Below are 13,030 nucleotides of genomic sequence, written 5' to 3' on the forward strand. Positions count from 1 at the left end.
TATTCTAAGAAACGAGAGAACTATTGATAACTAGGGATTTTGATGTGTTTCATGCTCCTTCTTGCTTACGCTTTGATTACAAATTCTTACAAAATAGTCCCAAGAGGCTCATATGTTGTGCTTGATTGCAGGTTTGATCAACAAAGTGACGGGATGTCAAATATCAGCTCAAAAGGAGTGAAACATGCACAAGTATCAAAGACAAAGACAACTCAGGACAAACTAGCCTAGTACGGGCAGTATATTCTATGCGGTCCGCACTAGGGAGATTCAGAGACCGGTTTTTCAAGGAATCAAAGCATTGCAGCCACAGTAGACATTGTGCGGCCCGCACTGAAGACACCGCGGTCGCACCACCATTTTGTGCGGTCCGCGGAAGAGAATATCAGAGAGATGTAATTTGCCAAGGTGCAAGCCAGCGTGGTCCGCGGTCATGTTTGTGCGGACCGCAATAGAAACCTTCGCGGCCGCGGTCCATCCTGCGCGGTCCGCGGAGCCTGAGTTCAGAGATCCAAGATTTCAAGTCCAAGAGCCTAGTGCGGCCGCAGTCCATTTTGTGCGGCCCGCACTGACCCCGCAGGGGTATTTTTATCCAGTTTTTCCAGCTTAGAATAAATAGAACCTTTTTTCCATTTTTAGGGTATCAGGTATTTTAGCACTGTAGCTGCGTTCGTGAGAAGACCTTTCTTAGTTAATTTTGGCATCTTTACGTAGTTTTAATCATTGAAACTTTGTATTTACTTTAGTAGTTTAATATTATGTCTTTCTCTTCATCTATTTCTGTGATTTTCTCCTCAAGCATGAGTAGCTAAACCCATTAGCTAGGGTTGTGGCTCAACCCTAGTGTGGGTAATTGATGGGTGTTATAATTTAAGGTTAGATTGATTATGGGTGTTTGTTATTTGGGTCAATTTTATGGTTTAGTTAATGAATTAGTGTTGCAAACACTAGTTTTTGCTTAGTAGACTTGGGCTCTTCTTGAGAAAGAGAGCCTGTCTCCAAAATTGACTCAACAAGGAATTGGGATGGACTCAAGAGATTTGATAGTCCCAATTAAAGGGTTAAACCTCGAGAGTTATTACCCAACTTGAACCCTAGTTGTTCGGGCAAATATGCATACCCAATTGGTCTCGAGAGAGTCAATTGGGCAAAATCACTCTTTCTATCAAGAGGTGTAGAGTGGGTAGTATTGAGCAACAGTTATAACATATTTCCCCAAGCATGTTAATCGTGCCTTAGATGCAATTACCCGTCAATTAGCCACCTAGGTGAAGGTCACTACCCTAGTGCCTTTTAAACCATTAGATACAACTTGTAGCAATTCTCGTTTAGCATAATCTAGTTGCATTTTCAATTAGTAGTTGATAATAGTAAAATATTAAGAAAACCCCAAAAATTATGAGAAGACCAATTAAGAACACACACGCAATCCTAAGATAGATAGATACTCGACTCCAATCCTAGCTCTCTGTGGATTCGACCCGACCCAAAATCAGGTAAAAGCTATTGCGACCCTCTCTCGCTACTTTTTAGTGGTGCAGAGTTGGCAGCGATCAACTTTTTGGCGTCGTTGCCGGGGAGCTAACGGTTTTGTATATCTATTTAGTTAGTTTTGTGTGTTGTTCTTCTTTCCTTCTTTGTTACTAATTTGCGTGTGTTAATACTACAGGTACCAAAATGGCGAATGCAAATGACCCTCTTGGAAATGTGCTTGTGGAGGAGGAGGTTGAGGATATTGGAGACGATGAGGTGCCTCTTGTACCTCCCGTACCACGACGAGGCCTCCAGGCCAATGCTAATGACAATGTTCCAGACCCTCCTCCGCCACCTCCAAGAGCGGTTCCTCGGGTGCTACCGAACCAAGGCTATGCATGTGCCATTGTCCCCCCCAAAATCCGGGCGGGCAATTTTCAGATAAGTAATGTGATGTTGACCTTACTTGAGCAGCGTGGGTATTTCACGGGCGCTGCGGATCAAAATGCCTACAAACATCTAAAAGGGTTCGTGGATACACATTGGGGTAGCAAGCAGACGAATGTGTCCGAAGATGCTCTTAGGTTGAGACTTTCCCATTCTCACTTTGGGGGAAAGCATTGGATTTGCTAGAGAGACTCCCCAACCATTCTAACAACTTGGGATGAGTTGGCGGATAAGTTTATTGCTAAATTTTTCTCGCCCGGGCACATGGCGGCATTTCGAGATGAGATATTGGCCTTCAAACAAGAACCCACTGAACCTTTGCATGAGATTTGGGAGCGGTTTAGAACAATGGTGAAGGAATGCCCCAATAATGATATGACGGAGGCGATGATCCAACAAACCTTCTATCGGGGCATCAATACAACAAATCAATGCATAGTCAATCAATTGGCTGGGGGTAATTTCATGAAGTTGACTTATGACGAAGCCTGTGAGATTCTTGATGAGATGGAGGATACATCTCCGCATGGCAAAGTAGGGCTAATGTTCCCCAAGGTGACCCTGCGGTTATTCATTTGCATAAGGAACTACATGACCATGGACAGGCTATAACGGAGTTTACAACTACTATGAACCAATTGGCTAAGGCACAATTGCAACAAGTCCAAAATCCTCGCCAAGTGAATGCCATGGAGGGTGTGAATATGCTTGTTAACAAGAGAAGGCAACGAAGGCAGCAAAACCAAGGGAATTCTGAGCAATTTGATGATGATTGCGATGGGTTTCAGAATGATGGCTATGATGAGCAAAATGAAGAGGTACAATATGTAAACAATTTTCAAGGCCAACGGGGCAACTCTTCCAACCAACAACAGTGGCGACCCTAGGGAAATTGGGGCAATCAACAACAAAACAATGGTAATTGGGGGAACAACAATCAAGGTAACTAAGGGCATTGGAATGGTAATAACAACAATTGGAACAACAATGGTCAAGGCGGGTGGAACAACAATAGAAACCAAGGCAACCTGGGGCAAGGCTTTCAAAGGCCCCCAATGTACCAACAACCGAACAATCCACCCCCTTTCCCTTCTCAAAGTCCTAGTTCTTCAGGTAATGAAATGGGTAGAATTGAAATCATGTTCGAACAAATGATGAAAGAGAATGCGGATTCTGATGCACAATTGGCTTCTCACAATACTTCAATTAGGAATTTGGAGGTGCAAATAGGCCAAATCTCTCAATCATTGAATACTCGCCCGAAGGGTGCTCTACCAAGTGATACGGTAGTGAACCCAAAGGGTGGGAACAATCATGTCATGGCGCTTACAACACGAAGTGGGAGAGGCGGTGATGTGAATGTCTCGAAACAAAAGCAAGTTGTTGATGATGATGTTGAGTTGCAAGAAGATGTGGTTCCTTTGGTAGTTGAAGATGTAGTTGATGACAATGTGAAAAATGACGTGAGGATTGACATTAATGAAACCGAGGTGGAAACTCAAGAGGCCGTGAACCCGTCTAGGGAGCACGTAATTAACATGCCGGAGTCGGTTGTGCCAAAAGCCAAGGCACCTTTGCCTAGGCCACCTCCCCCTATCCTCAGAGGCTAGCCAAGCAGAAAATGGAAACTCAAGAGGCTGTGAACCCGTCTAAGGAGCACGTCATTAACATGCCGGAGCCGGTTGTGCCAAAAGCCAAGGCACCTTTGCCTAGTCCACCTCCCCCCTATCCTCAGAGGCTAGCCAGGCAGAAAGGTGAGAATCAATTCAAAGTGTTCATCGACATGATGAAGAGCTTATCCATCAACGTGCCTTTGGTGGAGGCTTTGGAGAAAATGCCTAGTTATGCTAAATTCATGAAGGATTTGGTTACAAAGAAAATTTCAATGGACTGTGAAACTATCAAGATGACCCACCAAGTTAGTGCCATAGTACATTCAATGGCCCCGAAATTAGAAGATCCTGGTGCTTTCACTATCCCCTGCACTATTGGTAGTGCAGACTTTGCCAAAGCTTTATGTGATCTGGGGCGAGCATCAATTTAATGCCCTTCTCAGTTTTCAAGACTCTGGGTATTGGGCCACCAAGGTCAACTTCCATGAGATTACAGATGGCAGATAGATCAATGAAGCGACCTTTGGGTATAGTTGATGATGTGCTTGTCCGGGTGGACAAATTTATCCTGCCAGCGGACTTTGTGATTTTGGATTGTGAGGTCGACTATGAGGTCCTGATCATATTAGGGAGACCTTTCCTTGCAACGGGGAAGGCATTGGTTGATGTTGAAGCGGGTGAACTAACTTTCCGAGTGGGGGATGAAAAGTTTGTCTTTAACGTGTGCAAGTCTATGAAGCAACCCAATAGCACCGAGGTGTGCACATTTGTAGAACTTGTCACAGCTGTGATTGTGGATGACACCAGTGCTATGATCAACGTGGAGGATCCCCTTGAGGCCGTGCAATTAAAGCTTGATGACAATGATGATGCAAGCAGAGTGGAGTGTGTCAATGCCTTACATGAGATAGGCTCTAGTTCCTATGAGCCAAGAAAATTATCTTTGGATCTTGAAAATCGGTAAACTCCACCAACCAAACCATCAATTGAGGAGGCAACCAGTGTTGGAATTGGAGCCACTACCTTCACACCTCAGCCCCGCATTTTGCATGCACAAGATTATTCTGGAGGATGATGCAAAGCCTTCCCTAGAACATCAAAGGAAGCTCAATGAAACAATGCAAGAAGTGGTGAAGAAAGAAGTGATCAAGTGGCCAGATGCAGGCGTGGTGTATACAATCCCCGATAGCTCATGGATTTCTCCGGTGCAATGTATGCCGAAGAAGGGTGGAAGGACTGTGGTGACAAATGTCAACAATGAACTTAGTCCCATTCGGGCCATTACCAGGAGGAGGGTTTGCATGGATTACCAGAAGCTGTATAAAGTGACCCACAATGATCATTTCCCATTGCCATTCCTCAATCAAATGCTTGATATTATCTTGCGAAGTTTGATGACAGCCATGTGGTGGCTGTGGTTCATTTCAAATGATTGAAGGATAACATGCGTCATGCCGCGACGTTAAATCAGGCGTTTCTTGGGAGGCAACCCATGTGTTTTTCTTTTTGTTTTCTTTGATTTTCTTTGTAGTATAGGATTGATTTTTGGGCTAACTGGTTGTGAGATGTTGCAGGGTTATGTTGATGCAGTGTAAGGCTTGATGGAAAAATTTACAGGTCTCTGAAGTTTCCAGTGCGGCCGCAGTCTATTCTGTGCGGACCGCACTGGTGTGGGTAAGATTAGGCTTCTCTGAAGTTTTACACCGCGGCCGCGGTTGATTTGGTGCGATCCGCGGTGAACCACCGCGGCCGCGGTCCATTTTGTGCGGCTGCACTGGTAGGTGAGAATGGGCCCCAGGGGTTTCTCTATAAATAGACCCCAAGGGCCTCCTTTTACCCTTTTCGACCCCTTAACCCTCAGAGACCCTAAACTATTGTTCATCTCCTCTCTAGTCTGTATTTTCTTGCTTAGCATTGATCAATTACACTTCATCTTACATTCTGGTAACATTTCACCCAACTCTTAAGTCTTTAAATTTTAAATTTCATTTTATTTTCATTTCTATTAGCCTGTAGCTTCTTTTTTCTTCCCGTATGTTGCTGATTGATGAATTAGGTTAGTTTAAATGTTAATTTTTGTGTGCTTGATGAGTATAATGAGCTGGGTAATTGAGTAGGGACCCTAACTAGGTGAAAATTTGAACTAATTAGCTAAATCTCGAACCCTAACTCAGTGCCATGTCTGGGCACGTAGCGCGGACCGCGGTCATTTTTGTGCGGTCCGCGGTACCATCTTGTGTCCAAGTGACCTTTGCCCAGTGTGGCCGCACTACATTTTGTGCGGTCCGCACTGGCCTAGTGCGGCCGCGGTTGGTTTTGTGCGGACCGCACTGGTGAGATTCAGAGAGCTTGTTTTTGGAACTCTATACTTGTGCGGACCGCGGTCTTTCTTGTGCGGTCCGCGGTGGCCTCAGTGCGGCCGCACTACCATTCTGTGCGGTCCGCACTAGGCAACTCCTGCAACATTTTCATTTATCTGCAACACTATTTTTTGTGAACCCATTGATACTAACAAGTTATTTGAATTGTGTTTGCAGACAATGGTGAGAAAAGGCTCAAAACAACTGGGAAAAGGAGAACCCTCCCGGGGAGGGAAGAAGAAGATGGTAAAACTCACTCTCCAAGCTCGGGAGAACATAAAAAAGACCAGAAAGCTAATTAAAGTTGCAGACAGAGCTGCTTCCCATTCCTTGGGGAGTGAGTACCAACCGTCACGGGACATTTCTTTAGACTCCGTGCCAGAGTATGTTGAAGACTGGCCGGAGAGGTTTAGACTAAGAGATACCCCTCCACCACCACCCACTGCCCAAGCACCAGAGCATGTTCCCACTGAGTCGTCTGAGGGCTCAGCAGCAGGCAGTGGTGAGTACTCCACCTCCCCACAGCTTCATTTTCTGGGGAGGGTGCAGACGAAGGTGAGGAGGAAGTACAAGGGGATGACGAGATAGCTGAGGGTGGTGAGCCTTAGATTAGAGGCATTGCCCGAACTAGAAAGCCTGATGTTTGGGAGGATAGGTTTGTGAGCCAGGTGGCATACCACAAGTTTAGGGAGTGGTGGCTGGTGAGAAAGTTGATACCGGAGCCGAGCTTCATTGACAGAGATTTATTACCCCACAGCCCTGACGTGCAGAGACAGTTCAGAACTAGAGTGGGTTGGGAGTACTTCTTAGATGACTGTGTAGATGCTAATGAACACATGGTCAAGGAATTTTACTGCAATGTAGCCCACATCAAAAAGGGCTCCAAAGTGACCAAGGTTCGCAACAAGAAAGTGTTGTTTGATGGGAAATACCTCAACAAATACTTGGGCTTCAACGAGGAGGATGAGACTTTGTATACGGAGAAGTTGGAGATGGGCGAGGAGGTCCGTCCATGGTTAGCACAGTACCTGGCAGTCCCAGGTACCGTTCCTGATTGGTTGACTGCTGGGGTAAAAATATTGAGGAGGACCCTGATCATTGAGGCTAGGGGCTGGGAGACATTTGTTTGTAGCCGGTTAGATCCTACTATACATGACCAGACACTTCCTCTCCACCAGGCTGTATTGGTTGCTTCGATTATGACAGGGTACCCTATAAATGTGGGAAATGTGATGTCCCGCATTATCTCGCTAGTAGGAGCTGAGCATGACCGGAACTACCCCTTCTCGAGTACCCTCACTATGTATTTTCGGGACTTGAAGGTGGACAAGAAGCCCTATGACGTCAAGGTCAAGGCGACAGCCCCATTCTCCTGGTATAGCTTGAAGGGGAATGACAACCCCAAGGACAAGAACTACAAAGCCCCTACTTCTGCCCCAACTGGCCAATCTGAAGAGCCAATTGTGGTAGAGGTCCCTGCTGAGCCTACCTCCATTTCTGCTGAGATGCCTCGCGGACCTTCAACTTCTGCCGCCATTCCTCCCTGTCCTTCCACATCAGCAGGCCCGGAGATTCCATCTAGCCGGGCCCATCCCATCACTGGCCACCGACTGATCCATGCCCTTGCCAGTATCAACAACTGGATGTCCATAGCGTCATCTAAGTTTTCCACATTGTCTGCTGCTGTAGCAGCTCAGTCAACTCCCCCAGCCCCACAGGTACCCCAGTCAATTGAGGATGTGCTCAAAGAGATACTGGAGAACCAGAAGAAAATCCTCAATACTCAGGATGCATTGACAAAGGCAGAGGATTCACATAGCAAGGCTCTCAAGGAGCTTGCTAAGGAGCATAGGAAGCTGCGAAAGACACGTGCCTCCAAGGAGTCCATGAAGGAGCTGCGGGCAGATGTTGATAGACTGAAGGCAGACCAGCTGCCTTTGGACCTGTTGCTAGATGATCCCGTCCCAGCAGCTCATCCACAGTCGGAGCAGACCCAGAGGCCTCCGAAGAGGAGGAGGACGATCCCTAGAGCAGATGATGCTATCATCCAATTGGCGGACCCACCGGAGGCTTCCTCCAGTCAGCCACAGGATGTACCAGTTCCAGAGCCTGTCCAGGTCCAGGCCCAGGTCTCAGTAGCAGCAGAGCAGGCCACAGGGGACCAGTCTGAGGTTCCCAAGCACACAGAGGACCCAGGGACCACCCATGATCCTATGCAGACGGACATGGCTTAGGGAGTCATCTATATCCTTTTTCTATCTTTTTGGTGCTTGTTTGGACTAGTTGGCATTGGGGACAATTCCAGCTTTTATTCGAGGGGGTGCGCCCTTCATTTCTGGATGACTGTATATATTGATACCATTTTATGCTTTCTTGATTTTCATTTGGTCTGTATATAATTTTATAGTTAGTCACTTTTATCACACTTTTTATCTTTCCTTTGGTCTGTATATAAAGTTACACTTCATTGTATATATTCATCCCGTCTATTGTATATTCAAATCCCCTCTTGTATATATTTATTCTATTTTCCGCAAAAAAAATTCGTTTTTAGCTTCTTAGTTGTGATTCGTAGCCTCTTGTTTTTGAAATTTGCAATAAGCGTTTGGTTTTCTTAATGCCACGGTTCTTTCCAAAGGTGGAGTGTTGTGTGAACCGGGTGGCTCTTCCCAATGATAGATGGCGTGACAACCTTCTTAAGGGTTTGAGTCCGTTTTTCTTTTTGTTTTTAGTAGTTTATAGTTAAGGGTACCTCAAGCAAAGCTTCACTTGGGCCTAGCACATTTGCCTTTGATCTTATGGTCAAAAACAAATTGTTGTGTTTAGGATGGTGAAAGTCGTGGCCTTGAGACTCTTGTGTTGACCGATAATCATCAAGTGATTTTTCAGGACCATTGTGTGCTCAAATCGTATCTAAGGTCGTTGTGGGCCCCCGACTCTATGTCTTTAGCAATCCCTTAGCTTGTGTGGTGAGTAATTGAATTGCAAGTCCAAGTCCCGAGCCATTTGTCTAGAACTTGCCTTGAATGTTTGTTTAGGCGAAATCCTAAGTGAATTTTGACTTGAGACGTGATTATAAGCTCTCCTTGATCCAAATGATAGATTGAACAATTCCATAGCCTACAAATGATAAGATCCCTAGTTAACCCTTTTGAGTCTTAGACCTTTCTTTTTCAAGAACCATGATACAAGCCTATACCCGTTCTAAAAGATACCCTCTCTTGGCACTCAAATCTTTCCTTTAGCACATGGCAAAAGTATAAGTTTAGGGGGAGAGACGAGGATTGCAACAAAGTGGTAAAAATGCACAAAAGTGAAGGAAAGGAAAGGCAATGAAAAAGAAAGAAAAGCAAAAAGACAAAAAGAAAGTTCAATGTGAAAAAGAATAAAAAAGGATTCAAAAAAAGCAATAAAAAAGAAAGAAAGGTGTCGAAAGTTGAAAAAGGAGAAAAGGTTTGAAATGCATAAGAAAGAGTGACAATGTGTCTCTCTAACCCCTTAGAAAGAAGTGAAATGACTCAAGGAGTCAAGTGAATTGTGCCAAATGATTCAAAAGAAGTGCTTAAGGGAAGATGGAACCCACTTGAACAAAAACATGACCTACCCTAAACCAAAAGCCTTCACAATGACTCCACAAAAGCCCTATATGATCTTGAGTTGAATGAAGCTTACATTAGTGGATACTTATATAAGGGGCAAGCATATAGTACCTAGAGCCGGACTTGTAACCTTTCCTTGAGAGAGATGAGTGAATTCCTATTAACCTCGTTTTGTGTGCCACTATTCTAAAGGTGAGGTTTGCTTAGGGAGAGTTGAGGATATGTGAGTTTGGGTTCCACAATGACCAAAGTAATTGAAAGAGTTCTTTGATGTGTTGAGTCAACTCTTGATGCTCTTGTGTCGCACTTGATCCATGTTTTTTCAAAGGTTAAATGTTGTTAATGATTCATTTTTATTGAGGGCAATTGGTAGTCCCAATTGAGCAATTGGTAGTCCCAATTGAGGCTAGTTGGGTTACTTTAGGATAGCTGAAAATTCTTGGATTTTACCTCAAAGGGGTCGGTCTTATTTTGTTTGCTTGAGGACAAGCAAAAGCTTAAGTTTGGGGGAGTTGATAACTAGGGATTTTGATGTGTTTCATGCTCCTTCTTGCTTACGCTTTAATTACAAATTCTTACAAAATAGTCCCAAGAGGCTCATAAGTTGTGCTTGATTGCAGGTTTGATCAACAAAGTGACGGGATGTCAAATATCAGCTCAAAAGGAGTGAAACCTACACAAGTATCAAAGACAAAGGCAACTCAGGACAAACTAGCCTAGTGCGGCCGCAGTCCATTCTATGCGGTCCGCACTAGGGAAATTCAGAGACTGGTTTTTCAAGGCATCAAAGCAGTGCGGCCGCAGTAGACATTGTGCGGCCTGCACTGAAGACACCGCGGCCGCACCACCATTCTGTGCGGTCCGCGGAAGAGAAGATCAGAGAGATGTAATTTGCCAAGGTACAAGCCAGCGCGGTCCGCGGTCATGTTTGTGCGGACCGCATTAGAAACCTCCGCGGCCGCGGTCCATCCTGCGCGGTCCGCGGAGCCTGAGTTCAGAGAGCAAAGATTTCAAGTCCAAGAGCGTAGTGCGGCCGCATTCCATTTTGTGCGGCCCGCACTGACCCCGCAGGGGTATTTTTGTTCAGTTTTTCCAGCTTAGTATAAATAGAACCTTTTTCCATTTTTTAGGGTATCAGATATTTTAGCACTGTAGCTGCGCTCGTGAGAAGACCTTTCTTAGCTAATTTTGGCATCTTTACATAGTTTTAATCATTGATACTTTGTATTTACTTTAGTAATTTAATATTATGTCTTTCTCTTCATCTATTTCTTTGATTTTCTCTTCAAGCATGAATAGCTAAACCCATTAGCTAGGGTTGTGGCTCAACCCTAGTGTAGGTAATTGATGGGTGTTGTAATTTAAGGTTAGATTAATTATGGGTGTTTGTTATTTGGGTCAATTTTATGGTTTAATTTATGAATTAGTGTGCAAACACTAGTTTGTGCTTAGTAGACTTGGGCTCTTCTTGAAAAAGAGAGCCTAAGTCTCCAAAATTGACTCAACAAGGAATTGGGACGGACTCAAGAGATTTGATAGTCCCAATTAAAGGGTTAAACCTCGAGAGAGTAATTACCCGACTTGAACCCTAGTTGTTCGGGCAAATATGCATACCCAATTGGTCTCGAGAGAGTCAATTGGGCAAAACCACTCTTTCTACCAAGAGGTGTAGAGTGGGTAGTATTGAGCAACGGTTATAACATGTTTTCCCAATCATGTCAATCGTGCCTTAGATGCAATTACCCGTCAATTAGCCACCTAGGTGAAGGTCACTACCCTAGTGCCTTTTAAACTATTAGATACAACTTGTAGCAATTCTCGTTTAGCATAATCTAGTTGCATTTTCAATTAGTAGTTGATAATAGAAGAATATTAAGAAAACCCCAAAAATTATGAGAAGACCAATTAAGAACACACACGCAATCCTAAGATAGATAGATACTCGACTCCAATCCTAGCTCTCTGTGGATTCGATCCCGACCCAAAATCGGGTAAAAGCTATTGCGACCCTCTCTTGCTACTTTTTAGTGGTGCGGAGTTGGAAGCGATCAACTATCTGTATACGGTGGAAATCGGGGCTACCTGATTTCATTCTTCAATGGAAAAGGCGATACCACGTCGAGAGGTCAGGACACCGAGCTCGGGGTCGATGCCCCTTTCCAATACCGAGGTCAAGGATGATAACTTTAATTCGGGGTCGGAAGAAGGCCCACTTCGGGATAATACCATTATGGTTCGGTAACAGAAAGAGCAAGATTCTCGCAACGGCCCGAAGATCACGGTGTAAATTCCGGAACGGATTAGTCCTTGGCGGTTAGACAACTATCCAATAAGATTCCCTACTATTATTAGAAGTGTACCTTATTTAGGATTCCCCTATTATATAAAGGGGAGCCCATTCATTTGTAAGAGGATTCATTGACGAGAGAATATACATTCATCATTTTCTTGCTTACTGTTCATCGGAGTTGCCTTATAATTTACTGTTCTTGCTAGCCCACCTCGAGACTGTCATAGCTCGAGGTCGAGACTTGGCTTGCATACTGGTTTGACTTACTTTATTCTTCAATTTATATATTTAACTCCCTTTTTATCAATTGGTATTGGATTAAATCACATATCCTTAAAACCACAATATAAGTTTAATTGTTACTCGGATTTTAGGATAAACAATAACCCTTCCACAATTCATACGGAGTTTTGCTAGTTCTTCTATGGGGTATTCTATTTTGTAAGTGACATGCAGATAAAATAGCTTTTTTCCCACAAATTGTCAGGTACATTAGAACTAACTAACATAGAGTTCATCATCTCTTTCAATGTTCTATATTTCCTTTCAGCTACTCCATTTGACTAAGGTGAATAAGGCGGTGTTACTTCATGAATTATTCCATTCTTTTCATAAAAATCATTTAAAGATAAATATTCTCCACCTCTATCAGATCTAGTTCTCTTGATTTTTCTACTAAGTTGATTTTCAACCTCAGTTTTATAAGAAATAAAAGCATTAAAAGCATCATCTTTATTTCTAAGCAAATACAACTTAGTATATTTAGAAAAATCATCAATAAAAGTCACATAATATCTTTTACCACCTCTAGTCGCCTAAATCAGTGTGAATCAAGAATAACAAATTAGTTTCTCTATTTACAGAAAAATAAGTCATTCTAGTACTTTTAGCTTCAGCACATATTTCACACTTGTCAATATTATTTGAGTCGAAACCAGATATTAATCCTAGTGACTGCATTTTCTTTATATATGCGACATTAAGATGTCCTAGTCTAGCATGCCATAAAGAAACAGACTCAACCATATAAGCAGAAGAAGATGCATTTTCATTGCTAGTATCATAAATATTAAGCGTAAATAAATCATGGTTACAATATCCATTGCCCACAAAAATATTATTTTTGGTCAATACGACCTCACCATTCTCGAAAGAAACCTTCACTCCTACTTTTCCTAATAATCTCACATAAATCAAATTGGTTTGTATATTAGGAACATGCAATACATCACTCAATGCTAGAGTTTT

This window comes from Nicotiana attenuata, chromosome 2, assembly GCF_001879085.1.
Source record: "Nicotiana attenuata strain UT chromosome 2, NIATTr2, whole genome shotgun sequence".
In the NCBI taxonomy this organism is placed as follows: Eukaryota; Viridiplantae; Streptophyta; class Magnoliopsida; order Solanales; family Solanaceae; genus Nicotiana; species Nicotiana attenuata.